Below are 26,471 nucleotides of genomic sequence, written 5' to 3' on the forward strand. Positions count from 1 at the left end.
AGCGTGAATTTTTCACAATAATTTTACAATAGTAATTAAAAAAACCCCAACAACAGTTCCAGGAAGGACAGAAGACTTGCGGTTAAAACTCTGTCCAGGTGCAAAATGCAAGGAAACGGCATGGAAATGCCGTCAGGTGCACAATATTACATTTTGTGTTTGTGTGTCACTACCAACCTGCATGGAAGCTTATGGCTTTATAGAACTTTACAGCTGTGTGCAAAAAGCCTGATCCTAAAATATTAGCATTATGAATGGCCAGGAATGATGGGAGTTGTAGTCTAGCAAATGAATGGTAGGGAGCCAATGACACCTTAATTTATTTACAGACACAATGATTGCCAAGGCAGGTTTCCAGGGACCACTATGGGCTTGGATGATCATTCAGTTTAACTCTCTGGACGAGTTCACTTACTGGTCAAATATGATGGCTAAACACACTAGCAGAGCACAAGGATGGGTCATGGCCTAGTGCACCATCCCCACAAAACTGTAATATGAGCCAGGGCCTCTTATGAGACAGATACTTGTCGATATTCACCCTAAAAGTTATGCTGCACTACATAGGACTGTGTAAAATACTATAGGATGTGGTATTAGTGTGTGAAAACAGTCAAGATCCAAGAGTCCCCAGGCACAATGCACCTCCAGAGGATGGAGACGTCAAGCACCATTCTGGCACCTGGGCATCTTCACTGGGTTGCAAGTGGCCGATAGCAAAGGTAAAGCGACCCCTGACCATTAGGTCCAGTCGCGGCCAACTATGTGGTTACGGCGCTCATCTCACTTTATTGGCCGAGGGAGCCGGTGTTTGTCCGCAGACAGCTTCCGGGTCATGTGGCTAGCATGACTAAGCCGCTTCTGGAGAACCAGAACAGCGCACGGAAACGCCGTTTACCTTCCCGCCGGAGTGGTACCTATTTATCTACTTGCACTTTGACATGCTTTCAAACTGCAAGGTTGGCAGGAGAAGGGACCGAGCAACGGGAGCTTACCCCGTCGCGGGGATTCAAACCACCGACCTTCTGATCAGCAAGCCCTAGGCTCTGTAGTTTAACCCACAGCGCCACCCGCATCCCTGGCATTTTGCAGCCAGGTGCAAAATGTGCCCGGTGTCTGGCAAACTTCAAACGTGGACTGCAAGGGAAGTTTCACCTGAAGCTGAGTAGTGCAAACAGGCCTGTGAGATGACTCCACATACCCAGCAATTCAATTATGGAGGCTTACTGGAAACATGATGGTGCAGAAGCTCAACCCAGGTTCAGCCAGTTAACATCTTGGTACAGAGGGACTGCAACATGCACCCTTCCAAGCAGAGAATAACAATCCAGGAAAGTGGACAGGTGGCAGCTCTCAAACTGATGAAAGCCACAGGGCTACCAGACTGCACTTTTATTGCTGAATCAGGAGGCGGCAATGAAGCATTCCGGTCATTTTTATCCACTCTGCTCCCCAAGTCCTGCTCACTGCAACAGGCAGGAGAGGAAGAGGACAAAGGGGTTCGGGGCAAGCCTCCACAAATGGCCGTGACTGGCTGGGGAGGGGGGCCGACAGTGACTACCAATTCCTTTCTGGCAGCCACCTGTCTCTAGTTACTTAGCACTTTAATACAGTGGTACCTTGGTTCTCAAATGCTTTGGTTCTCAAACACTTTGGTTCCCAAACGCCGAAAACCCAGAAGTGTTCCAGTTTTTGAAAGTTTTGTCGGCTATTGTTTCTGGGGTGCCTGCACCAATCAGAAGCTGCGGCTTGGTTTTCGAACATTTCGCAAGTCAAACGGACTTCCGTTTGGTGCTTTTGTTTTTGCTATTTAATTTACGTTTTTGTTTTTGAGGCTTTTTTGGTTAATTTGTTTTTGTCACTGTGTGGAACCTAGTTCAGCTACTGATTGATTGTGTGACTGCAAAAATGGATAAAAGCCCCCCATCCAAACAATGACTGTCATCAGTGCAGGGAAGAAAAATAAATAAATTTTCATTTTTATCATCTACAATCCTGTATTATTTTTTTATAGTACAGTACATTGATTATTGCTTTCATTTTATGGATCAATGGTCTTGTTAGATAGTAAAATTCATGTTAAATTGCTGTTTTTAAAAGTCTGGAATGGATTAATTCATTTTGAATTACTTTCTATGGGAAAGCACATCTTGGTTTTGGAACACTTTGGTTTTGGAACGGACTTCCGGAACGGATTAAGTTTGAGAACCAAGGAACCACTGTACCGATTAGTTTCTGGGCCCCATTTAAAGTGCTGGTGATGACCTATAAAACCTTTCATGGCTCAGGAGCTCAATATCTTAAGGGCCGCCTCTCCCTATACAAACCGGCCAGGACACTGTACTTGTCATTCAAGGTCCTTCCCTATGTCCCTCCCCCCCCAAGAGGTTCAGAGGGTGACAACATGAGAATGGGTGGCTCCCCATCTGTGGAAGGCTCTCCCCAGAGTGGCTTGTCTGGCACCATCATTACATGTCTTTAGGCGCCAGATGAAAACATTCCTCCTCACCCAGACCTTTGGCCATTAAATAATCTATGCCCTGTTAAATGTGAGGGAGGACTGTCATTACAATTACTTCGTTATTATACAGTGGTACCTCTGGTTACGAACTTAATTTGTTCCGGAGGTCTGTTCTTAAGCTGAAACCATTCTTATCCTGAGGCACGCTTTCGCTAATGTGGCCTCTGGCACGCGATTTCCGTTTGCATCCTGGGGCAAAGTTCGCAACTAGGAGCAGCTACTTCCAGGTTAGAGGAGCTCGTAATCTGAAGCGTTCGTAACCAGAAGCATCCGTAACCAGAGGTACCACTGTACTGTGTATTATTATGCTTTGTATTATGTTTTTATTATTTCGCTGTATAAACTACATTCTTAATGTTGTACACCACCATGGGATCCTTGGATAAAGGGTGGTATATAAATTGAAATAAGGACGACGACAATAACAATAATATCATCTCCCTTCCCGGGTGCTCACTGCAACGCAGAAAACATCCAAGGCGGGAGGGGTCTTTCACTTCATGCTGGACAGGATGAACAACCTCCAACATGTCTCTCCCAAATTATTGAGTACAGTGGTGCCCCGCAAGACGAATGCCTCGCAAGATGAAAAACCCGCTAGACAAAAGGGCTTTCCATTTCTCGATGTGCTTCGCAAGACAAATTTCCCTATGGGCTTGCTTCGCAAGACGAAAACGTCTTGTGAGTCTTGCGATTTTTTTCGCTCCCCCCCCCTTATTCTAAGCCACTAAGCCTTTAATAGCCGCTAAGCCGCTAAGCCGCTAATAGCGCTAATCCGCTAAGCCGCTAATAGGATTGCTTTGCAAGACGAAAAAACCACTAGACGAAGAGACTCGGGGAACGGATTATTTTCGTCTTGCGAGGCACCACTGTACGTGCAGAAAGCTTGAGAAAGGGTCAGCTTTTTACTTCATGCTAGGCTCCGAGACACTTGAAGCAGCAGGAGAAACTCTCTGCATCTCCAGATCCCAGCACGAACTGAGAGACGCCTCTCCTTTCTACATGCCAGTGAAGATATAGTGTCTATAGCAACAGTAAATGGTGGGTTACCAAAGCCAGTTAAAGTTTGTAGAAGCTGAGTCAGAGAAGTTCTAGTGCTTTGTGTCTTTAGTCACTAGGAAATTTAAAAGTGTAGAATAGTTTCCCAAACTTGGGTCTCCAGCTGTTTTTGGACTACAATTCCCATCATCCCTGACCACTGTTCCAGCTAGCTAGGGATGATGGGAGTTGTAGTCCAAAAAAAGCTGGAGACCCAAGTTTGGGAAACCTTGGTATAGAAGATAATCCTTCAGTTGCAACCTAAGAGCCCCCAGAAGGTGCAAAAAAACCACCTCTGAGTTTATTATGTACAGGCACACCTCGCTTAATTGCGCTTTGATTTTTTGCACTTCATGAATATTGCTCCTTACGAGGACACGGGTGGAGCTGCAGGCAGCCTAGCTGCTTCCAGGGGAAGGAATTGTGATATTCGCTTTTATTGCAGTGGTCTAGAACAGAACCTGCAAATGATGTAATGGTGGTATTTTACTTCTACTAAGCAGGCAAAAATGTATAGGACAAGTACAAATACCTGCTGGAAATGTAAAGAAAAATAAGGTTCCTTTTACCATATGTGGTGGACCTGTAAAATGGTAAAAGCTTTCTGGGAGATGACAGATAATGAAATGAAAAAAATGTTTAAAATAACTTTTGTTAAAAAACCAGAAGCTTTTTTATTAGGAATTACAGGTACTGACATCCCAACGGACCAGAAAATACTTTTTATGTATGGAACAACAGCCGCTTGGATGCTATTAGCCCAGAGGTGGAAAGAAGACAAAGTCCCTATCAGAGAAGAATGGCAAACCAAGCTGATGGACTATGCCGAAATGGCAAAGCTGACTGGAAAACTCAGGAACCAAGAGGATAAAAACTTTACAAAAGAATGGGAAAAATTTGTGAGTTATCTAAGAGACCACTGTAAGCAGATGGAAACACTGGCAGGATTTTGATTTCACTTGTAGTGTAACAATTGCCATGGACAATATGGATTAATATAAAAGTTAAGAGTTTGGAAGAAGATGCAGTTTTAAATGCTTAAAATGGGACTGGGAGGCGGAGTCCTGAGATTCAGAGAAATCTCTGTATATGGTTATAAATTTGGATTTTTATAACTTTGTACAGTGGTACCTCGGTTTATGAACTTAATCTGTTCCGGAAGTCTGTTCTGGAACTGAAACCATTCTTAAACTGAGGCGCACTTTCCTTAATGAGGCCTCCCACCACTGGTGCCCTTCCACCGTTTGGCTTCCGTTCGTAGACCGAGGTAAAGTTTGCAAACCTGGACACTACTTCCGGTTTTGTGGAAACCGAATCGTTCATAAGCAGGACTGTTCTTAAACCGAGGTACCACTGTATTGGGAAAAAAAATTCTAAAATAAAATAGAACAGAACCTGCAAAATCTCCAAGGTCTGCCTGTATTCCATTCTTCATCCTCTCTACTGTAGCCCAGTGTTAGAGCATCTGCGCTACATGCAGAAGGTCTTGGGTTCAACTCCTGGCATCTACAGGTAGTACTAGGAATGCTCTTCCACCATCTGAGACTCTGCAGAGCCACTGTTAGTAGCTGCCTTTTACTTGGCTCAGTAAAAGGCAGCTTCCTATGTTCCTCTGAGCCCGGCTTTGGCTGGGGAGGGCGGGATATAAATAAATAAATAATAATAATAATAATAATTATTCCTACTCATCCCCAAATCCAAAGAATCCAACAGCACCTTAATATAATTTGGGTTCCCTTCCCCCTCTACAGTTCTTCGATTCTATGATTTCGATTCTTGGATTTGGGGGGCGAGTACAAAGACAGGAAGAAGAAAAAAATATGTGTTAGTAGGATTTCCCCTTTTGGGGAGAATAATACGGCAGAATAATATAAGTGAACCTCAACTGCAATTGAGAAAGTGACTCAGGGTGGGGTGTGTGTGTTAACTATTCTTTTGATCTTCAACTTGCAATTGTTTGCTTAAAGCCATGGGAAGTATTTGCTGCTGGTCCTTTGTTGAGCTGTTAGTGAGCAATACTGAATTAAGGGAAGATAAATGGCTAGACCCCTCTTTTCTAAATTTCAGAAACAATTTTTTGTGCAAAGTGTTCAATATTCAAAAGCATTTTCTGGGAGAACAGCATTGAGTAGATCTCTCTGGCAGCTGTTAGCCCTACATGGATGGAGTGCCAGATAAAAAAATGCAGCACTGCAGACTGGATATCAATACTGTACCAGAATTCAGTACAGTGGTACCTCGGGTTAAGTACTTAATTCGTTCCGGAGGTCCGTACTTAACCTGAAACTGTTCTTAACCTGAAGCACCACTTTAGCTAATGCGGTCTCCCGCTGCTGCCACGCCGCTGGAGCACGATTTCTGTTCTCATCCTGAAGCAAAGTTCTTAACCCGAGGTACTATTTCTGGGTTAGCGGAGTCTGTAACCTGAAGCGTATGTAACCTGAAGCATATGTAACCCGAGGTACCACTGTATCAGGAGTGAAGAGAAAGTACACTGGAAGTAAAAGTAGGGGGTGTTAACCTGGAAAACACAAAGATCTGTAAAGAATCCCAAGTACTGTATTTTTCGTTCTATAGGGCGCACCGGCCCATAGGACGCACCTCGTTTTTTGGGGGGGGGGAATGAATAAAAAAAAATTATCCCCCCCCCCAGCCGCGGCTGCCGCCCCAAGCCGGAGGGCTCCCCGTGCTTCGGGCTGCAGGCTGCCGCCCCAAGCCTCACACGCTCGGCGGGACCTCCCGCCGGGCGCGCAAGGCTTGCAGACACTCGCCCGAAGCACGGAGAGCCCTCCGGAGGGCTCCCCATGCTTCGGGCAACAGGCTGCCGCCCCAAGCCTCACGTGCTCGGCGGGACCTCCCGCCGGGCGCGCAAGGCTTGCAGACACTCGCCCGAAGCACGGGGAGCCCTCCGGAGGGCTCCCCGTGCTTCAGGTGACAGGCTGCCGCCCCAAGCCTCGCGCGCTCCCGCCGGGCGCGCAAGGCTTGCGGACACTCGCCCGAAGCACGGGGAGCCCTCCGGAGGGCTCCCCGTGCTTCAGGTGACAGGCTGCCGCCCCAAGCCTCGTGCGCTCCCGCCGGGCGCGCAAGGCTTGCGGACACTCGCCGGGGCTGCAGGCTGCTGCCCGCAAGCCTTGTGAGCCCACGGGAACTCCCGCCGGGCTTGCAAGGCTTGCGGATAGCTTCCTGAAGCCTGGAGAGCGAGAGGGGTCGGTGCGCACCGATGCCTCTCGCTCTCCAGGCTTCAGCGAAAGCCTGCATTCGCACCATAGGACGCACACACATTTCCCCTTCATTTTTGGAGGGGAAAAAGTGCGTCCTATGGTGCGAAAAATACGGTATTTGTAAGTATTGTATTAATTCCATACACACATAGCGTTGGATCCAGACTTAACTTATCCTTTAGAGCAGGCCTACTGAAATCAGTAGTATTTAAGTTAAATGCAACTATCATTTGGTCAGCTTTTTATTACTGCATATGAACTAAGAAATTTGTTTTTGGAGGTGCAAACAGCAACTTTCGCCACTTTATTTTCAAACTATAGATGTATTTCACATTACTAGATCGCAACTAACTAATTGCCTTGATTTCAGTCCGTCTTCTGTAAGACTGGACCCAACCGATCAGCAGAACTGATGGATTGCTTAACCATGTCCACTCAGAAGTCCTTCTTATTTAATTCAATGGGGCTTACACCCAGGTGAGGGGGGTCGAGAATGGAGACTATGAATGAATAAAGGGCAACAAAATTATCTACGTATATATATAACCACGTGATAAACTATCAATCAATCATTAGCAGGACAATGCAAGGAGAACCTTGCCCCCTTTCTGCACTGGATCTGAAATCCAGGGAAGCTGTGATCCATATTCACCCTGTGATTTACAAAATTAAAATTATAACAAACACTTTTTAAAAACCCACTGCTTTATGCAAGCCCTGTATATGCACAAGCAGAAAACTTGTACTTCAAATATTTAAGTACAAGGTAACAAGTACTTGCATGCATGCTTAAGTTTCTGAAACTCAGGAAGGGTGGGGAAAGTACTATTCACCCAGTGCTTTTCCAGCTGCATTGGCTCCCAGTGGAGTACAGGGTCAGATTTAAGGTGCTGGTTTTGACCTTTAAAGCCCTTCACGGCCTAGGACCCTCATACCTATGGGATCGCCTCTCCTGGTATGTCCCACGGAGGACCTTAAGGTCCATATATAGCAACACCCTAGAGGTCCCCGGCCCTAAGGAAGTTAGATTAGCCTCAACCAGAGCCAGGGCCTTCTCAACACTGGCTCCGGCCTGGTGGAATGCTCTGTCTCTTGAGACCAGGGCCCTGCAGGATCTGATCTCTTTCTGCAGGGCCTGTAAGACAGAGTTGTTCCACCTGGCCTTTGGCTTAGAATCAGTTTGATTCCCTCCTCTTCTTTCTTTTTCCTTTCTCCTCCTATGAAGAAATTGCACCCTAATGTTTTAATGTTGTATCTTTTAAATTGTATTTTAATCAACTTGTTTTTATTATTGGTTGTTAGCCGCCCTGAGCCCGGTCTTGGCTGGGGAGGGCGGGGTATAAATCATTTTTATTTATTATTATTATTACTAACTGAGGGGACAGGACGACAACAACACACATTCATATACACCCCCCACTGAGTGCTATCCACTAGTGTGGACATTGAGAGACTTCAGTTGAAGCGGCTCTTGTGTGGAAAAATGTTCACAAAAGCACAACAGAACACTCTGGCATACACACAGTCTCAGAGAAGATGCAATATGATGTCACAGCCAGGTTGACCCATTCACCTTTGAACATCATTGTGGTTAAACGGTGAAAATGCATGTGCGATCCAGACCAGAAATAATCAGGGATCAGCTCTGGAAAGTGTGAAGTAACAGAATTATGTCTCAGAGCATGTACACTTTTGACTCATACTATCCATATCTTTTCTACTGAGTAGACAGATATTGTGAATTACGGATTGTAGGTAAAGGACCCCTGGACGGTTAAGTCCAGTCAAAGGCAACTATGGGGTTGCGGCGCTCATCTGGCTTTCAGGCCGAGGGAGCCAGCGTTTGTTCAGAGATAGCTTTTCGGGTCAGGTGGCCAACATGACTAAACATTTCTGGTGCAACGGGACACCGTAACAGAAGCCAGAGCACACGGAAACGCAGTTTACCAATTACAGATTGTACCCTAAATGTTACCAAGAGACGGTCAGTCTGTAGCTGCTGGAGGATGTAGGCCAGGCAATTACAAACGAATCCTATTTTCAAGTTTCAGACAGGTGAACCGTGAAATGCTCCAAAGACCTGCATGGGCACCTGTGCTATTTTAATATATCTAGTAGTTACTAGAAATCCACCTTATTTCAAGTTAATTTAAGAAATCTGGCACCGTGCCAGTCTTTGGGCCCTATTCTTCCATACCTGCAGTGCATGACTCTTCCTGTCCTTAAGCGAAATTCCCCCTGGTTTCTTGCCACCTCTTTTTCCACAGAGATGGGTCTCTTCCCTCCGTTCCTCAGGCTCCTCTCCTTTTCACTCGCTGCCTATATTTCCTGTAGCCACCCTGCCTCCTGGGCTCTCTTCCCAGTCAGCTTTCTATCTGGCTTTTAGAAGACATCTGAAGGCAGCCCTGTTTAGGGAAGTTTTTAATGTCTGATGTTTTATCGTGTTTTTAATATTCTGTTGGGAGCCACCCAGACTGGCTGGGGAAACCCAGCGAGATGGGTGGGGTATAAATAATAAATAATTATATATTATTATTATTATTATTATTATTATTATTATTATTAGCCTCTGGTAGCCTGGCGAAGTGTCCTTCATGGGCTCCCTCAGAGTCACTGGGTTGCCATGGCGAAAGGCAGCAGGGGTGCTGCTACCTGCAGCAAGTGGCTGCAAGCCACTCAGAATGGTAATTACCCACAATGCCCTGCGAGAGCATTGCTCTAGAACATTCTGGGGGGCAAATGAATAATGGGGTGCTTTCTTACTGTCCCCTACAGCTGCTCCACAGGTCTGGATCCTAGAGACAGGAAGGGCCCAGAACTGGTGTCAATACCTGTGACTCCTGCTGAGGACCTGGCTGTAGATAGTAGTAGTAGTAGTAATAATAATAATAATAATAATAATAATAATAATAATAATATTTTTACCACGCCCATCTGGCTGGGTTGCCCCAGCCACTCAGGCCTGCCTCAGAGCCCCCTCCCCCAATACTTCCAGGGTATTTTCTTTTCTGTCACTAGGCCTGACGCCAAGTTCTTTCCAGTCAAACAGGCTTTGAATTCCCTCGCCAACAAAAGAAAGTCAAATTTGTCTGTTATAAGGAGCTGATGGGGAAAAGGGTAAAGGACCCCTGGATGGTTAAGTCCAGTCAAAGGCAACTATGGGGTTGCGGCGCTCATCTTGCTTTCAGGCCGAGGGAGCCAGCGTTTGTCCACAGGCAGCTTTCTGGGTCACGTGGCCAGCATGACTAAACTGCTTCTGGCACAACGGAACACCGTGACAGAAACCAGAGCACACGGAAACGCCATTTACCTTCTCGCCACAGCATTACCTATGTATCTACCCGTGCTGGTATGCTTTCGAACTGCTAGGTTGACAGGAGGGAGCCGACGCACCGCAGTGGAGCAATGACGTTTTGCACACCGATGGCGCCGCTATTTTCACGAAGCGTCTCAATGGGCTATGCAGATACGGCAAGCCCTAAGTAAGTCTGAGGACTGAAGGCTAATTTCAGAGAGACGTGAAGCTTAAGTGAATTCACTCAAAAAAATAATTTTAAAAAACTGGAGTGGACAAGATTATATGCGTCATCCAGCAAGCTCTGGAGCTAACCTGGCTGCAACTATTGGTGACTGCTCTTGCTTCCAGTTTCACTTTATAAAGTTCAAAGGGATGGGATCTTCAGTCAGGACGATGGAAAAGTATGGAGTCTCCAAAACAGTGAGTGGCTACTTTAAAAAGGTGGGGGAACGGCAGACTAAGATACAGCAATAATCAACATATATGTATATTATTATGTATATGGGTGTACTTTGAAGAACACTAGGAAGAGGCCGCATAGTTAAAGAGCAGCATCAAATATATTTTACCCTGCAGTGAAGAAGGACTAGTGGCAGCATGTAACATGGCAGCAGTAATAGATCCATATATTTTCTACTTTAAAGAAAGAAAAAATAAATATTGCTTCCCATATCACTCATTACTGGAACAAGAGGCCCTCAAGGTCGGTGGACTTAAGTTACAGCATCCCACATTATCAACTGTCTCTGGCCCTATGATTGGTAGGAGAGGCTGCTGCCCAGTTGGTGTTGATCTGTGACAGGGCCTTCTTGGTGGTAGTTCCCTATTTGCACTGTTGACTTTCAGGAGGAATTTTAAAACATCCCTGTTCACTCAGACGGTTAATGGCTGAAAGACAGTGGCCATGGCAACCTTTAAATTAGCTTCTGTGAGAGTACACAATTGCTTTTAAATGCTTTCGTAGTTAGTTTTTATTTGTTTTAAATATATATTTTTTAATTGCAAATCACATTGCTTTAATATTATTTATGTTTGCTGTGTCCTGACCTCCTTTGGGAGGAAGGGCGGGATAGAAATTTAATAATTCTAAAATTTGTGTATTACTTGAACTCTCACACCTACTACCTGGTTACTACAACGGCATGCACCTAAAACAGGCATGTCCAAAGTCCATTTCGGGGGCCTAATCTGGCCCGCCAGTGGATTTAATCCAGCCCCGTGGCAGTATATGTCCTGGGCTAAAATTCTAAAAGAAGCTCAACAACTTTGGTTGGCCCTCACACATCTTCACTTCATCAAATCTGGCCCTCTTTGAAAAAAGTTTGGGCACCCATGATCTAAAATGAAGCTTTTTAAACTACCTAGGAACATCAATGCAAAACACTTGGACACGTAGTCCACATGCCTTCTGACCATGATACTGCCACTATGCAGACATTATCCTACAGGACCGCAACTAGACAAAATGTGAAGTGCTTTGAGCACTTGAACATGCTAGTAGTGGTATGGTTAGTGTAGTGTAGTGGTTAAGAGCACTAGACTTGTAATCTGGGGAACCGGGTTCGCGTCTCCGCTCCTCCACATGCAGCTGCTGGGTGACCTTGGGCCAGTCACACTTCTCTGAAGTCTCTCAGCCCCACTCACCTCACAGAGTGTTTGTTGTGGGGATAGGAAGGGAAAGGAGAATGTTAGCCGCTTTGAGACTCCTTCGGGTAGTGATAAAGCAGGATATCAAATCCAAACTCTTCTTCTATACAAAAGTTATCGATGATGTTGTACAGAGGCCATTTGGCTCTGCCTGTACAAGCAACATCAACAGTCGTAGTACTAATAATTTATTGACGTATGTAGTGCTTTCAAGTGTTCAAAGCAGGTCACGTCCAATACGTAGCTGCAATCTTTACTGCAGCCCTGTAAAGCAAGTCAGTATTACTATCCACATGTCGCAGGTGGGGGGACCAAGACTGACAAGTGTGTGGCTTGCCTAAGCCCACCAAATGAGTTCACAGGCAAGGAGATGTTCAGAGCAAGGACTTCCCAATTCATTGCTCAGCCTCTTAGCTGCATTGCTATACCAGCTCAAATGCAAGAACACTAAGCAAGATCACTTGCTACTATGCACGCTTATTGGGCAGTAAGTCTCATTAAACAAGGCGAGGCTTCCTTCCAAGTAAACATAGGAGAAGAGTATAAATATTCAGAACTTTCCAGATGCAAAGGCAGGTAGTTAACAAGGCAAAAGAGTTTCTCTCAGTGAGTAGAGAGAAAAGGTCCATGTTGAGAAGACGTCTGGAGAATGTAAGATGGGATAAGTGTATATTTCTTCTACAAATCATGAAACAATGGCTTTGAACATATGAAACAGACCAATAAGCCATCTGTTCTGGTGTGCAGCAGTTCAGCAAGGTCCTCTAGCTGGAGAGTGAACCCAGGACCTCATGCAACAGGCAGATGTCCTATATTTATTACTCAATAATATGTTTACCTTTGCCCAAAGAGCTCAAAGTGGCATATAGGGTTTTCTCCCCTATTTTATCCTCACAACAACCATGTGATGCAGAGAAGGTTGAAAGAGAATGACTGGCCCCGGGTTACCAAGCGACCTTCATGGCCCAGGGGAAATCTGTACCTGGCACATTCTCCACAGACCTAGTCTCTAACCACTATGCCATGCTGCATCTAACACTGAAATAGCCCCCCACCCCCCAATTTTATGGAGGAGGTAGCTTCAGCTATTAGGAGTAGTTCTAAGCAACAGACATTCATAAAGCTTAGACTATCCCTGTTAGCTTAAGGAGTATGTAATATAAACTGCTAAATGCCACAAGTGTATTTTTTTTGCTTGAGTATTTTGCTAGCGTCCTTGCATCTGGCTCTAACCCCAATACGATATGATAATCTTTATTGTCATTGTCCCACACAGAACAACGAAACTGAAAATCTACATCAGACATTCAGAAACCAATCAGCACTAATGTTTTTTGTCTAAATCAACACTGCTAGAGATCTTATTTTTCATGTAGCTGATTCCAATACAGTGGTACCTCGGGTTATGTACTTAATTCGTTCCAGAGGTCTGTTCTTAACCTGAAACTGTTCTTAACCTGAAGCACCACTTTAGCTAATGGGGCCTCCTGCTGCTGCCGCGCCGCCGGAGCCCAATTTCTGTTCTTATTCTGAAGCAAAGTTCTTAACCTGAAGCACTATTTCTGGGTTAGCTGAGTGTGTAACCTGAAGCGTATATGTAACCTGAAGCGTATGTAACCCGAAGTACCACTGTACTACTTAATGGATAGCTATATTAGTGTTTTCAGCTTTATCTTAATTTGAAGTTGGCAGGGGGTGAGAAGTTTGCTCAACATTTCTAGAATACTTAGATAGTTCCTTTATTTAAAAAATGGAAATGCTCTGATAACAAAAGCCTTAAGTTTTTTGACCCTGTCTGATGTACCAGACAGGAGCACATTTCTCAGAACAAATCTGGCATGCACGTGCAGAAGATGTCCGAGGGGACCCTAATGCCTTCTCTAACTGATTGCCCTTTCATTTTTGCAGAACATTCAAAGAACAAATGAGTTCCTCTGCAGCACCAATCAACTCCAAGGAGGCGGAAGTCACAGTGAGTGTACATTGGTTATATGCACTGATGCTCCCATCAGGGTGGCCTTAAAACTGAAACTGCTTGAAGCAGACGATGAGCAAAGAAAGGAATATAGTCTTGATACTCAGAGCTCCAATACCCTTAATGATTCCAGGTCTAAATCAGTGGGTGATTCCGTTGGGGATTCAATGCTACTCGCGCATGCAGTTTTTGTGCAGCATCCATAGGTCATTGTCCTCATGGGGGGCGGGGAAGCTGCCCCATATTATTTTGCTGTTTTAGCTAGATTCACTGTTCCCGTGGAAAATCTGGCAAAGAAAAAAAACAACCCCACAGAAATGGTAAAACCAAATTTTAAATGGAGGAGGGAAATGGGGCAGTATTTTGATGATGATGCTGTGTGGACACTGTGAACATACAAAGCAGCACCAAGCCCACAATAAACCACTTCATGGAAGCACCCAGTGTTACAGATCAGCTGCTGCAATGGGCAGACTACTGAATGGACCCACTAGGGCAATTCTTGACAAGAAAGGCACCAGTAAGAATACACACACACACACTTGCACAAATCTTGATCCTTTTTTCCAATGGACAGTATTTTCATAAGATGAACTGTTGGAAAGGTATTTTATTCTATACAAAAATAAATATTAAGAATAAAATAAAACCCATTTTAAACAGACACGCATACAGCTTTTTTAAAATAAAAAAGGCTTGTGAGACAAACACAAATGCAATTTGTATTGAAAAGAAGTTCAAGCAACTAAATGAGCAGAGTTTCATTAATACATTATCGGTTCTTATTTTATCTGTGTGCTGCCTTGAGTACATGTTAGGGGGAAATACTATCTCTATCTATCTCTCTATCATAGTTATATATTCTGAAACGTATTCTGGACGTTTTAAGAACTGTGTAAAGAACACAATGGACTCTTATTTAGAGCTCAGCACATTCTGCAATTTCACTGTAAAAGCACCATGCTACGTATGTGCTGGGCACATACCTAGGCATCATGAAAAGCTCAGCATACGCATATTTGTAAGATGCAAGCTTCTAACCCTTGACTAGAGAGTGGTGGGTGAATTAGGGAGCTAGGCCACATTGCTCCAAACAATGGAGCATGCTTCTGTGGTTATCTTAATGCTAATAGAGGCTTAAAAGCATGTGTAAATGCCTGGTGAGGTCTCTGGTGGTGTGGTGAAGAAGATTTTCCAATGCTCAGGAGACAGAGTAGCAAAATTTTGCATTGGCGGACAATTGTAAATGGTTTATAATGTCTGGAGCAGGAATGGGAAGTCTGTGGCCCTTTAGGTGTCGCTGGACTACAAATTCCATCATTCCTAATATTTGCTGGCTGGCGCTGATAGGACTCAGAGTCCAACAACATTGTGAGGACCCTGACGAAGCAACTGTGCCATTTCTACATTTCTTCTGGGCAGCTATTTTAGGGGATTTTAAATGCGCCATCAACAAGCCAGACTCTTGCTTTTCTCTGTTCTCAGGCATGTACATCAAATTATGTTGCACAATGTACGCTGATGAGTTTTGTGAAGCATGGCGATTCCGTAATCCTGACAATAATGTTCTGCTAGTTCAACAATCTGAATTCCATTTGGGGTGGGCCAATGAGGAGCACATTATACCAGTGTCTTGGCTTCTGCAGTGAGTTCCCACGGCAATCTAATGCACAATCCAAAATGCTTAATAGCCTGAATCCTACATTTGATGGATGGATTGATTGATTGATTGATTGATTGTCTCTCAATCCACTCTTCCACTGCATACCAATGCCCAAAGCAGCTTACAACCTGCAAGATAATGCAATAAAACAAAACCAGCAGAAGAAAAACCCTCACAAAATCTGGTTGACTATCCTAACTAAAACATATCCTAACTAAGCCCAAAGGCTTGCTTTAAGTAGTTTTTGAATGGCAGTCTGAAATGCCATTAGAGAGAGAGCAAGAAGATCTCTTCTGGCGTAGGTATGCGTAGATGGGCGGGGTATAAATAATAAACTGAGAAAATTGAGAGGACAGAGTCTGAGCACCCTATGCTTTATACCCGCAAACTGAATTGCTGAGAAAGGTGGAATGCAAAGCCCGCCCACGTGAAATGGCCTGAGAAAATGGGATAGCTCATGCAGGAGGAGGCAGGTTGTTGTTTGGTCGTTTAGTCGTGTCCGACTCTTCGTGACCCCATGAACCAGAGCACTCCAGGCACTCCTGTCTTCCACTGCCTCCCGCAGTTTGGTCAGACTCATGCTGGTAGCTTCTAGAACACTGTCCAACCATCTCGTCCTCTGTCGTCCCCTTCTCCTAGTGCCCTCCATCTTTCCCAACATCAGGGTCTTTTCCAGGGAGTCTTCTCTTCTCATGAGGTAGCCAAAGTATTGGAGCCTCAGCTTCAGGATTTGTCCTTCCAGTGAGAATTCAGGGCTGATTTCCTTAAGAATGGATAGGTTTGATCTTCTTGCAGTCCATGGGACTCTCAAGAGTCTCCTCCAGCACCATAATTCAAAAGCATCAATTCTTTGGCGATCAGCCTTCTATATGGTCCAGCTCTCACTTCCATACATAACTACTGGGAAAACCATAGCTTTAACTATACGGACCTTGGGCAATATCTGGTTTTCAGCATCGTGCTATATCACCAGCTAAACATATAATGATATATCAATATGTCTGAAATTAGGATGGAGCTGTGCAGAGGCATTGGCTGGCTTCACCGTTTTTCCTGCACTGTGATTTTTGCTGGCGCCCGCTCTGGTGATTTGCTGCCCCCTGCAAGGCAGGGGAGAGCTGAGCTGGCAGAGTTAACAGGGGCTGCAGGAATCAAGAGAAGCATTGGCTGGTTTCACGGTTTCCCCCACATGGTGATTTTTGCATAGCACACATACACACCATGATTTGCGATATATTGCTAGGTCAAAAATTATGAAACCCATATCACTATACGGACTTCAAACCAGTTTTGGATGACATACAGATATATCACCCAGCCCTAGAGCAGGTAATGAACTGAACTGGGCTCAGAAACAGACTTGAAGCCACTATAAAAAGGTAAAGGTACCCCTGCCCGTTACGGGCCAGTCGTGTCCGACTCTAGGGTTGTGCACCCATCTCACTTAAGAGGCCGGGGGCCAGCGCTGTCCGGAGACACTTCCGGGTCACGTGGCCAGCATGACAAAGCTGCATCTGGCGAGCCAGCGCAGCACACGGAAACGCCGTTTACCTTCCCGCCAGTAAGCGGTCCCTACTTATCTACTTGCACCCGGGGGTGCTTTTGAACTGCTAGGTTGGCAGGCGCTGGGACCGAGCAACGGGAGCGCACCCCGCCGCGGGGATTCGAACCGCGACCTTTCGATCGGCAAGCCCTAGGCACTGAGACTTTTACCCCAAACCTTTGAACTTCAATCTCCCAGCAGTCTAAAAGCATGAGTTCAGGATTCTCCAGAAGTGGTACAAAACTCCAAGCATACTCTTGTGGCCAGAGCTGACGAGGTGCACGTGTATAATTTAGTAAGTGTTCCAAGAGTTACATTTGCATTAATATACCAGCACCATGTTTATTATTGTGTTGTTGCTGTTCAGTAAAAGCCACCTTGGGACAGGCTAATCTGAAGGGGAGAAGTGGGGTGCTTGCACACATGAATATGCATAAGCACACCTAACTATTTCCCAGTCACATCTCTACCAGAATCAGCCCTTCCCAAAGCGCCTCTTGTCTTTGTATTGTTGTTTTCTTAAAAAACCATTTTTGGGCACTGTTCACTGAGCACTCATCCTGATTTATTTGTAGGGAGGTTAGATTACACTGACTATTTAATGAGCATTCATCCTGATTCGTCAGTGGGGAGGTTTGATGGTGTTGGCCAAGCAAATGTTATCTCACACTTTCCCATTGCTGGTCTGATGTTTAGGGAAGGTGGCTTTTTGTTGCAGAAGACTTCCAAATTAACTTTAATTGTGCAACCTGAATTTGCTGGAATGGGACTGAATCCCACTCAAAAATAGCAGGAGAGTGGAAGCGCCCCTGGGCTTTGTTTGTTACCTGCTGTTAAGCGCAATGTGTTTAACACCAGTTAAGCTGTTTTAGATTCTCTCAACAAATCCTGGGCATGGTAGTTTGGCGAGGGTGTCAAGAACACTAAAGATATTCCTGGCTTCCACACAGAACTACAGTTTGCAGGGATCCCTAGCAAGCGATACGACTGGCTGGACCATTTAAAATCTGTCATCAGTGGTGGATTTGGGGCTCTCAAATTTCAGTGGGGCCCTGCACAGCGCTAAAATTTGCCACCCATGTTTCTCGCGCTCCCTTCCACAGCACTGTTGTGGCGCCCCCTATAACATGGTGCCCAGTGTGGCCGAACCAGTTGTGCTACCCTAAAACCGCCTCTGCTGTTATGTGGAAAAAGCCTTCTTTGTTTCTCTCCCTGTATTGAAGATGTTCCTTTCGCCTTTTACCTGTTATCTGCTCACATTAGTAGTTTGGTGGTGTGAGTTGACTTTTGGGATTACAAAATCAGAACATTAGAAAAAAGAGGGTCTTTCTCCTTTAGAGCTCTAAGTAGATAGTGGTGCTGTTCTAAAATGAAGAACTTTCACTATGTTCTATGAAGCTGTTAAGCCACAGTATTAAAAGGGAAATGGCAATCCACAAAGTATTTGAGGAATTGCAGTTTCCCCCCTAGTTAATTTAACTTCTGTTACATTGGCAGAACCAATTAAGATCTTTAAACAAAAACTGAATTTTTTAGAGGAATATCTCAAATATAAAGTCTGTGAAAATGAATGCCTTTTCTATCCCACAAGAGATCACAGAAGACTTTTACAAATACATATTGCAATAGAAAATATCTAATTCTGAAGACATTCGCACATTACACTTAAATACATGTCCACCTTTTAAAATGGACAGCTCAAGTTTTCTGCAACTTTCTGGTAAGGCTGTGTCACAGCCAGATCTCCTAGTGCCAATACACTGGTACCTCGGGTTAAGTACTTAATTTGTTCTGGAGGTCCGTTCTTAACCTGAAACTGTTCTTAACCTGAAGCACTACTTTAGCTAATGGGGCCTCCCGCTGCCGCCGGAGCACGATTTCTGTTCTCATCCTGAAGCAAAGTTCTTAACCCAAGGTAATATTTCTGGGTTAGCGTAGTCTGTAACCTGAAGTGTATGTAACCTGAAGCATATGTAACTCGAGGTACCACTGTATTAATACGCCATTCCCCATTTCCATTTGAAAACACGTTAGCTATGCGCTTCATTCATTTTCAGCATATGAAAAATAAAATCTCTGCAAACAAAACCATTAAATGAAATTCCTCAAAACTCCGAAGTTGGAAGTAACAGGATTAACAGGCATTGAATCAGAGTTTCAATTTTTTGCTTTGACAAGTCATGCTGAAGAGGGGAACTCAAGCAGCAAAATCCAAGGCAATACATTGATATCTTAGCACAGTGTACGGCAACAAAGAGATACATTAAATTTCTTCCCCTGCCTTTTAAAGGTCATGCAAAAATAATGGTTTGTAGACAAGAACTTCCATCTCAGCCATTTTACCAGACAAAAGGCAGAGAGCTGAATACTGCATTGGGCCCCACCCAGCTCTGCCTATAACCGTTTTCTATTTTGTAACATTAATGCATTACAGCTTCTCAACTGATTCTTCATTTGTGCGCAGCTTTTTAGCATATCTACACACCCCCACACCCCCACTTGTAACGCAATCGTGCACACCAATAAAAAGCATCAAAATTGCAAAGAGAGGGCATTGCTTCTCATTTTTCAACATGCAAGGTAAAAAAAATAAATGTCACTATAAATTTATCTTAAACAGTCTTGTGGCGCAATCCTGTGCACATCGACTCAGAAGTAATTAAGTCCAAATGCCTGTAGCGATCCTACACAATGGTACCGGGGTAAGTGCCATCAAACTTAATAGAGCTTGTTTCTGAGTAGAAACCTAGGTGTGGAAGTCACCATTAGAAAATACTAAGCTAGCTATCGTCTAAACAATTTTCAAGCAGTTTTTAAAAAGGCCTGGAAGTAAATTAAAAATAACACAGCAGTTACATTGTGAAGGTTTTGTTGCTGTTCTCCCACAGTACATCAGGTGCATTAATTTCTTTCAGCATGAGTAGGCATTTTTAACAATCAGGAGGAAACATGATGTGTCTGCTATGAATCCTATTACACCGCTTAATATTACAGTATAAGTCATATAACACAGATCATTGTGGACAATGAAAAGGACGAATATGTTGACACTGATTATTTCCTTTCCTAACTCTATACATGAAGAAACGCAACTATGTATGTTCCAATTTAAAAATACAAGGAATGCGCAGAAAGGGAGAGGAATCAAGTAGTCGGCGCAAACACATCGGCCTTATCATTGCTATTTAATCAGGTGACATCCTCACAGGGAAAAAAGAATTTTTGAGTTGTTTTTATCAGAGGTCCGGTAATTAAAATAAGATCCATTGATCTTTGCCTCCTGCAAACTGAAAAAAACGCTAACAGCAGCAGATAATGGGTGTGAAAACCTAAATAAGTTTAAATTAAATGTAACATATGCACTTAAGACAATTTCCCAAAGACAATAAAATTATCCTGGGTTGTTCCCCCCCCCTCCCAGCTATAGATCCAGGTCTGACATTCCAATAATTGCTTAGTTTTGGGAAAGTAAAGCACTGCGTACACATTTATGCACTACTTGCGATTAACCGCTAGAATAAGAGTTCCACCATAACCGTGTTACACTCCTGCAAGAAAAAGCATGTGATTTACAAAAATTGCATACCACTTAATAAAAAAAGTCTCTGTACGTGGTTTTCATTTTTAAATAAAACACTTCAATAATTTCCCCTAAAAACTAGATAAAAACCAAGACAAAGCAGAGCAAAACTACATATCACAAATGAAACAGATCAATGTTAAAAAACAAACAAACCCAAAAACCCCAGAGGCCGATGATGCAGTTGACGGACTTGGGTCATAATGTAATTTGAACAGACACAACTCACATATGGCTCTCTCTGTTTAAAACTGTGATGGGAAAGAGCAGCTCAAATATCCCTGGTAATGGTAGTTTTGTGAAAGGCATCATTATAAAATTGTCCGCAGCTCACCAGGATACGATCTTCAAACTTCTTCAGAGAAAGTCATGGCAGTTAAACTTGCATAAAGCCAGAATGAAGTTGCAGTGTAGATGCGGCCATCCATTCTCGCTGCAATCCTAATCCCACACTAGCCTAGGACTTTAGTAAAACTGATCATATATATATCCTGTACATGGATTCATGACAGGGGCTGGAGTGTTCATTTGGATTACAGACACAACTCCATCTGCTCACCTCAGATAACCTATGGGCACATTTGGAATTTGGAGAAAGTGCCAGGGGTAACAACCCTCCAAGCTGACCCTTCTTCCCCCAGACAAGCAGAGCGATTTTTTTCCATGGGATCTGGGTAAAAGCGAGATGCAGTAGAATTGAACTGGGTCCTGTTAAATGAGCCTTGCGTTGGTGTTGTACGGGCTGCACAACAGAAAAACGACAGATCCAGTATTTGCCAGCACCATCCCTCAGTCTCTAAAGATCACAGATTACCCTTGCCAGGTCCATAAAGGAAGAGAGGAAAGGCTGGCATCCAAACATAAATGAATGAAGGGGGGAAGGGGGGCATTCTCAGCCTTCTAAGAAACATCACTTGTAATCTTGCATAAACAGGTATTAGTGGGCACACCTGTGCCTGCAGGTGCCATGTTGGCAACCCTCACTGTAACATAGTGCAGCAGATTTTCATGTTTTTCATTCAGACATCCACCCTGCCAGGGATGTCAACTTGAATAAAATATTGGGGAGGGGGCTAGGTCAGCCCACCCCACATAATCAATCACATGGCATGGCACATGCACACCATTTGAATGGCAAAGCACATTAACTTTGGGGGCGGCCCCCTCAAATATTTTATGGGGGTGGCTAAAGGGCCCTCGGACCATAGGAGTTGGCTGCTATGGCCCCCACCATGAGATATGCCTGACTGGAATCCAAAAGGACAATACAACCAGCTGTCAGCACCCAAGGAGCCTGCGAGTTCCTATTTCTCAAAAAGCAACACACACACACACACACACACACAAATATATTAATGGCACATAGCAACCTACTCTTAAAAGGAGTTCCTGATATAACATGCAAGCCTTCTGTTAAAAATATAAATAAAATTAAACCCATAAGTTAAAAGTAGCAATCTGGATGCCAGTCATCATCCATAAAGATTAAAAAGCCAGCTTTGCAAATAAGCTCACAAGAGCCACTGACTAGCCCATGAAAGCAAGCAAGCCACAATAACAAAAAGGACACTATGCCTGACTGCATATACTTGTGTGAAGAGCAACCCTATGCATTTTGACGTCCATTGAGTTAAATGGGACTTCCTTGGGAGTAACTGTGCATGGAACTGCAGCCCTATTCACACACCAATGCAACATGCGGTATGCGTTCCTCGCACCCTGACAACTCTCCAATTTTTACTCATCAGAGGAACCAGGCAAGTGTCTATAGAGCAGGTGTGGGGTAAACTTTGGCCCTCCAGATGTTGCTGAACTACAACTCCCATCAGCCCCAGCAAGCAGAGCTAACGGCCAGAGGCCAAAGTGGAAAGAGGCCAACACATGCAACTCTTGCCTTTGCATGAGAGGACATGTTCAAGCCCCGCAAAAACCAGAGTTTCCTACACTTACTCAGTCCCCATCTTTCCATCCAGCCAAGCAACAGGCATCGCCGCAGATATAGGGCACATTCCATCCAAGCTAAAGCACTCAAGGAGGTCATTGGCCCAGGCCAATTCCCGCTTTAAAGGCAAATTTGAACAACTGTTGCTTTTTTATTTTCAAAGGAAGAAAGGCCATTGTTTCTTTGACCCAGCATGCCTTGCTGCAACCAGTGGTCTTTTGCGCCAGGCACAATCTACTTTAATTAACTCTGCAAAAAACGGCTCCTCCATTTTGTCTCAAGGCTGGTAGCTGAATGCAGAGTTGGGCTTCCAACAAGCCTAGCAACATCTCTCTCCCCACCCTGCTCAATCTTATTGCTTAACATCTAAACTGAAGATTCCCAGTGCGCTTAAAAGCTTAGCCACCACCTTGTGATTTTTGGATGGTCCTAATAAAGGCATTATTGTTTTGCTATCCAAATTTGGAACTTGTGTGTTTGCTTCCCCAGTGTTAGAGGGGGAGCTTAAACCCCATCAGCACAGATTATTAATAGTTCTTGTTGGCTTCCAGAAAAGCTAGCAGGATTTCACATCGCTTTGCACGGCTAGTTTCTCTTAATAAATGCTCTCCGCGCCGATCCAAAGCTTAGTTAATATAAAATTATAGGAGACAAGCTCAATTTCTGTACTGCCACAATTCAATTGCACCAAGAACTTCAGTTCTTGGATTTGCTGTGTTAGTTTGAAAAGCTAATTGTTTATTCTGCTTGAATGGCCATTTAGCAATAAGGTGGGTGTTCTGGAATGCTCCAGTCCGAAATCCTATGCACATATTTGCGAGACAACTTGAGGAGCCATTTTGTTCTGGAACATTCTTAGGCAGGTATTACAGGGCAGAAGTTAATCATTTTGACACCAGCGTTCCTAAGGCACTTTTAATACACATGTCGTCAAGCATCTTGTATCCATCACACTTCTAATTATCCCTCAGGTGGCAGCTGATTTCCCCCCACAACCAAATGTTTTCTCCTCTGTTTTATATCAACGCTTAAAATTGACAGTTTTGGACTCTCCATTCACTGCATATCTTTCAATACCCTTTAATGCACAAACTCTGCAAGGAATTATATCCGAAATTACATTATTAAAGAACACTGTAGTATTGAGAGCCTGTAGAAAATTAAATCCTGACAAACAAAGCTTCTGCTTCTGCTTTTGCCAAGTGAATTCTGAGAACTTCCTGTCCTCCCCAAAGGAACAAAAAAGACAAATGCTGAGAATTCTAGCTAAAGCTAACCATGATGCAGGCTGTAGCTGACTAATACCTGTTTTTTCCACATGGTACCCGTTCCTTTCAGTGCACCAGAGTCCGCTATACACCCCACATTCTAAAAACGGGCTCTAGTGGCAGGGAATAATTATGATTGCATGTAGCCGCTTAGGTTTTTAACTGCCTGATCCTAAACATTTACAAAGCGTTAGACCCACTGTGTTTAGCAAGGCTTGCTCCCAAGCAAGTCCCCAGTTACAAGGCCATCATAAAAGTTCAGTTTTATCATCTCAATGCAGGACTGGAGAAAGAGAGAGAGAGAGAGAGAGAGAGAGAGAGAGAGAGAGAGAGAGAGATATCTACTGTGATATTTTATCAGTACCACCCATTGAAATAGACTCTCTCCAAAATTAACTTGGTCAAATGGTCCTTACAGGTTCAACCCACACGCATTAGCTTATCTGAATCTCTATCTCATTCAGTTCTCCATCCATGTCTAGATTTTGATAATATTACAGGAACATGTAACTGTAGTTCCCACTGCGATCAACAGAATTCTCAGTTTTACTAGCCTCTGAATAATCTCCTTCCTCCGCCCCAAACATCGCACACCACTCAAATAGCTTACCTTAACTCCGCTAAGAATTAAGCACAAGTGATTCCTCTTTTAGTAACATATCCTACAAATCAGAACCCGGTTAATGAATGTCTCTTTACTACCCAGTGATCATTGTCAAAGTATGCTCAAGCCTTTTAAGTTTCTTCTGCTCTGTATTTTTTCCTACAATGCCCACCATCATAAATACACGTCCAAAAATGTCACCATTCTATGGCTTTAGTGTGGTTTTCTACACAGCTGAACAGAATTTAGGGGTCATTCTGCGCCACTCCTTCTCCAAGTTTCCACAGGGTATCCATTTTCATCATTAGTGGCAGGGAGGGGGAAAGTAACTTGATGAAAGGAAATGTTTTTGCTTAACCAAGGACAAACTTGAGTCTCTGAGAAGGACATATTCACTGGGCGTTACCTCGACATACTGGTTTGTTCCACAGCTGCCAATTTTGCTGGCAAAAAGTACAGTCTTTGGCTATCTCTAGCTTCACTGTGGAGCCAGCAATTGTGCAGTCCAGACAGAGCAATCACGATATACAATATTGGCAAAAAGTCTCGCTGACACACCCATTCTTGCACATCCCTGGATTTTCACCCATTCCCCTGGCAGATATGGCTTTCCAAACAGATTAATAACCAAACTGTCAACCCTTAATAACAGTTTCCTTAGCCAAAAAGTAAGCATCCTGATGTAACCTGGTCTTTTTAAATCTATAACTTTCAACACAATCCAATACAAATCTACTCAACGTAACTTCCACTGAATTCAATGGGGGTTATTTCCACATAACAAGGCTAGGGCTGTAGCCTCAAGCTAGGAAACAAGCCCCATTGAGCTCAGAGGGATATATTTTGAATAGATACATATTGGACCGCATAGTTAGTACTCCCTGGTGCCTCCTTAGTCATAATTCATCTTAACTGCCTAATTCCACCCCCACCCTGCATTTGAAAGCTTTCCTTTTTCGGTTCCATCTGTATTTCTCATTTTCTTTGACACACACAGTTCTGTAGCATATGAAAAACCCAAGTGCCCATATCTGGCCTCATTAAGAGGGGAATATTTCCTCCTTCCATTTCCTAAACACAGAGATCAATATGTTAATAAAAAACCAAATACGATTTTTTAAAAAGGTCAAGTAATCCTAAAATGCATGTGCTACACACCAGGCAGGCAAGGGGGGGCACACATATCCATGTACCTAAATATTTTTGTTTCATGTGGTTAGAGCGATGAAACATCCCTCTCCATTTTTAAATATCGTGTGACAATAAAGTTCTACAACCAAGCCGCTCACATTTGCTTTCCTGTGACATTTAGCAAACAAAGGTCTATCTTTTTAAAAACAAAAACCAATATTTTTGTTTAAAATAATAATAATCTAAAGATCTCGTGGCTTCTGTATGATGCTGTTCAGCAGCGCAACATACCATCTTTTATCTTCCCATATATCCTTTGAGCCAAGCACCCCGTTCCCCAAAGCCACGCTCGTTTCAGGAGCCCTGCGCCACCCTCCGCAAAAACCACGCTCTGAAACCAACGGGAAAGCCTTGCAAGAAATGGGCCAGGGCAGTGCACGCAGCACAGCAGCATCTTCCACCTGCCCGCCGCGGAGAAGGCTCTCTCCCCTCGCAGCACCAAGCGAAGCTGCCGCTGGACCGACTCACCTGTTCATGAAGGCGGTGGCTGCACAGCTACCGGGACTCCCTCTCTCCGCCGCCGGCGCCCGCAGCTTCTGAGGCTTAGCGGCCACAGATCGCGCAGGGGAGGGGCTGCGGTGTCACATACCAGACACTACCATTCCCTCCTTACTTATGGGGGGGGGGAGCGAGGGGCGGCGCGCCTGGCGATCAGGTGACAACAGCACTGCGCCCTACACTGCAGTGCCGGGTGGTTCCCCCGACGTGGGGGGGCGGGGGCGGGAGGAGGAGGAAAAAGAACACTCAGCTCCGCCGCGTTCGGCATTGGAACTCCCCGGGTTTATTAGCATTCCAGAACGGGGAGGGCGGCGGCGGCGGCGGCGGCAGCAGCTGCACGTGACTGCGCCTCTGCCCGCTTGGCTGCCTCTCCCAGGCGATTTGCGTGGATTCCGGCTCCTTCCATTGATCGGCCGCCTCTCGCCTTTCCCGTATATATATATATCCTTTCGCGCATGGTGGGGGAGGCGGGGGGAGGGGTG

At 44.4% G+C, this 26,471-nt stretch overlaps 1 long non-coding RNA gene across 1 annotated transcript in view; it reads right to left on the reverse strand.

Annotated features, from left to right (window-relative positions):
• The window catches only part of LOC128424435 (uncharacterized), a 103,439-nt gene extending 77,396 nt beyond the window's left edge, over nucleotides 1-26,043 (reverse strand). The window contains exon 1 of the long non-coding RNA XR_008333020.1: nucleotides 25,960-26,043. This is a non-coding gene — a long non-coding RNA (uncharacterized LOC128424435). The remainder of the gene's footprint in view (nucleotides 1-25,959) is intronic.
• Between the last annotated feature and the right edge of the window lie 428 nt (nucleotides 26,044-26,471).

The sequence above is a fragment of the Podarcis raffonei genome, chromosome 12, assembly GCF_027172205.1.
Source record: "Podarcis raffonei isolate rPodRaf1 chromosome 12, rPodRaf1.pri, whole genome shotgun sequence".
Taxonomy (NCBI): Eukaryota; Metazoa; Chordata; class Lepidosauria; order Squamata; family Lacertidae; genus Podarcis; species Podarcis raffonei.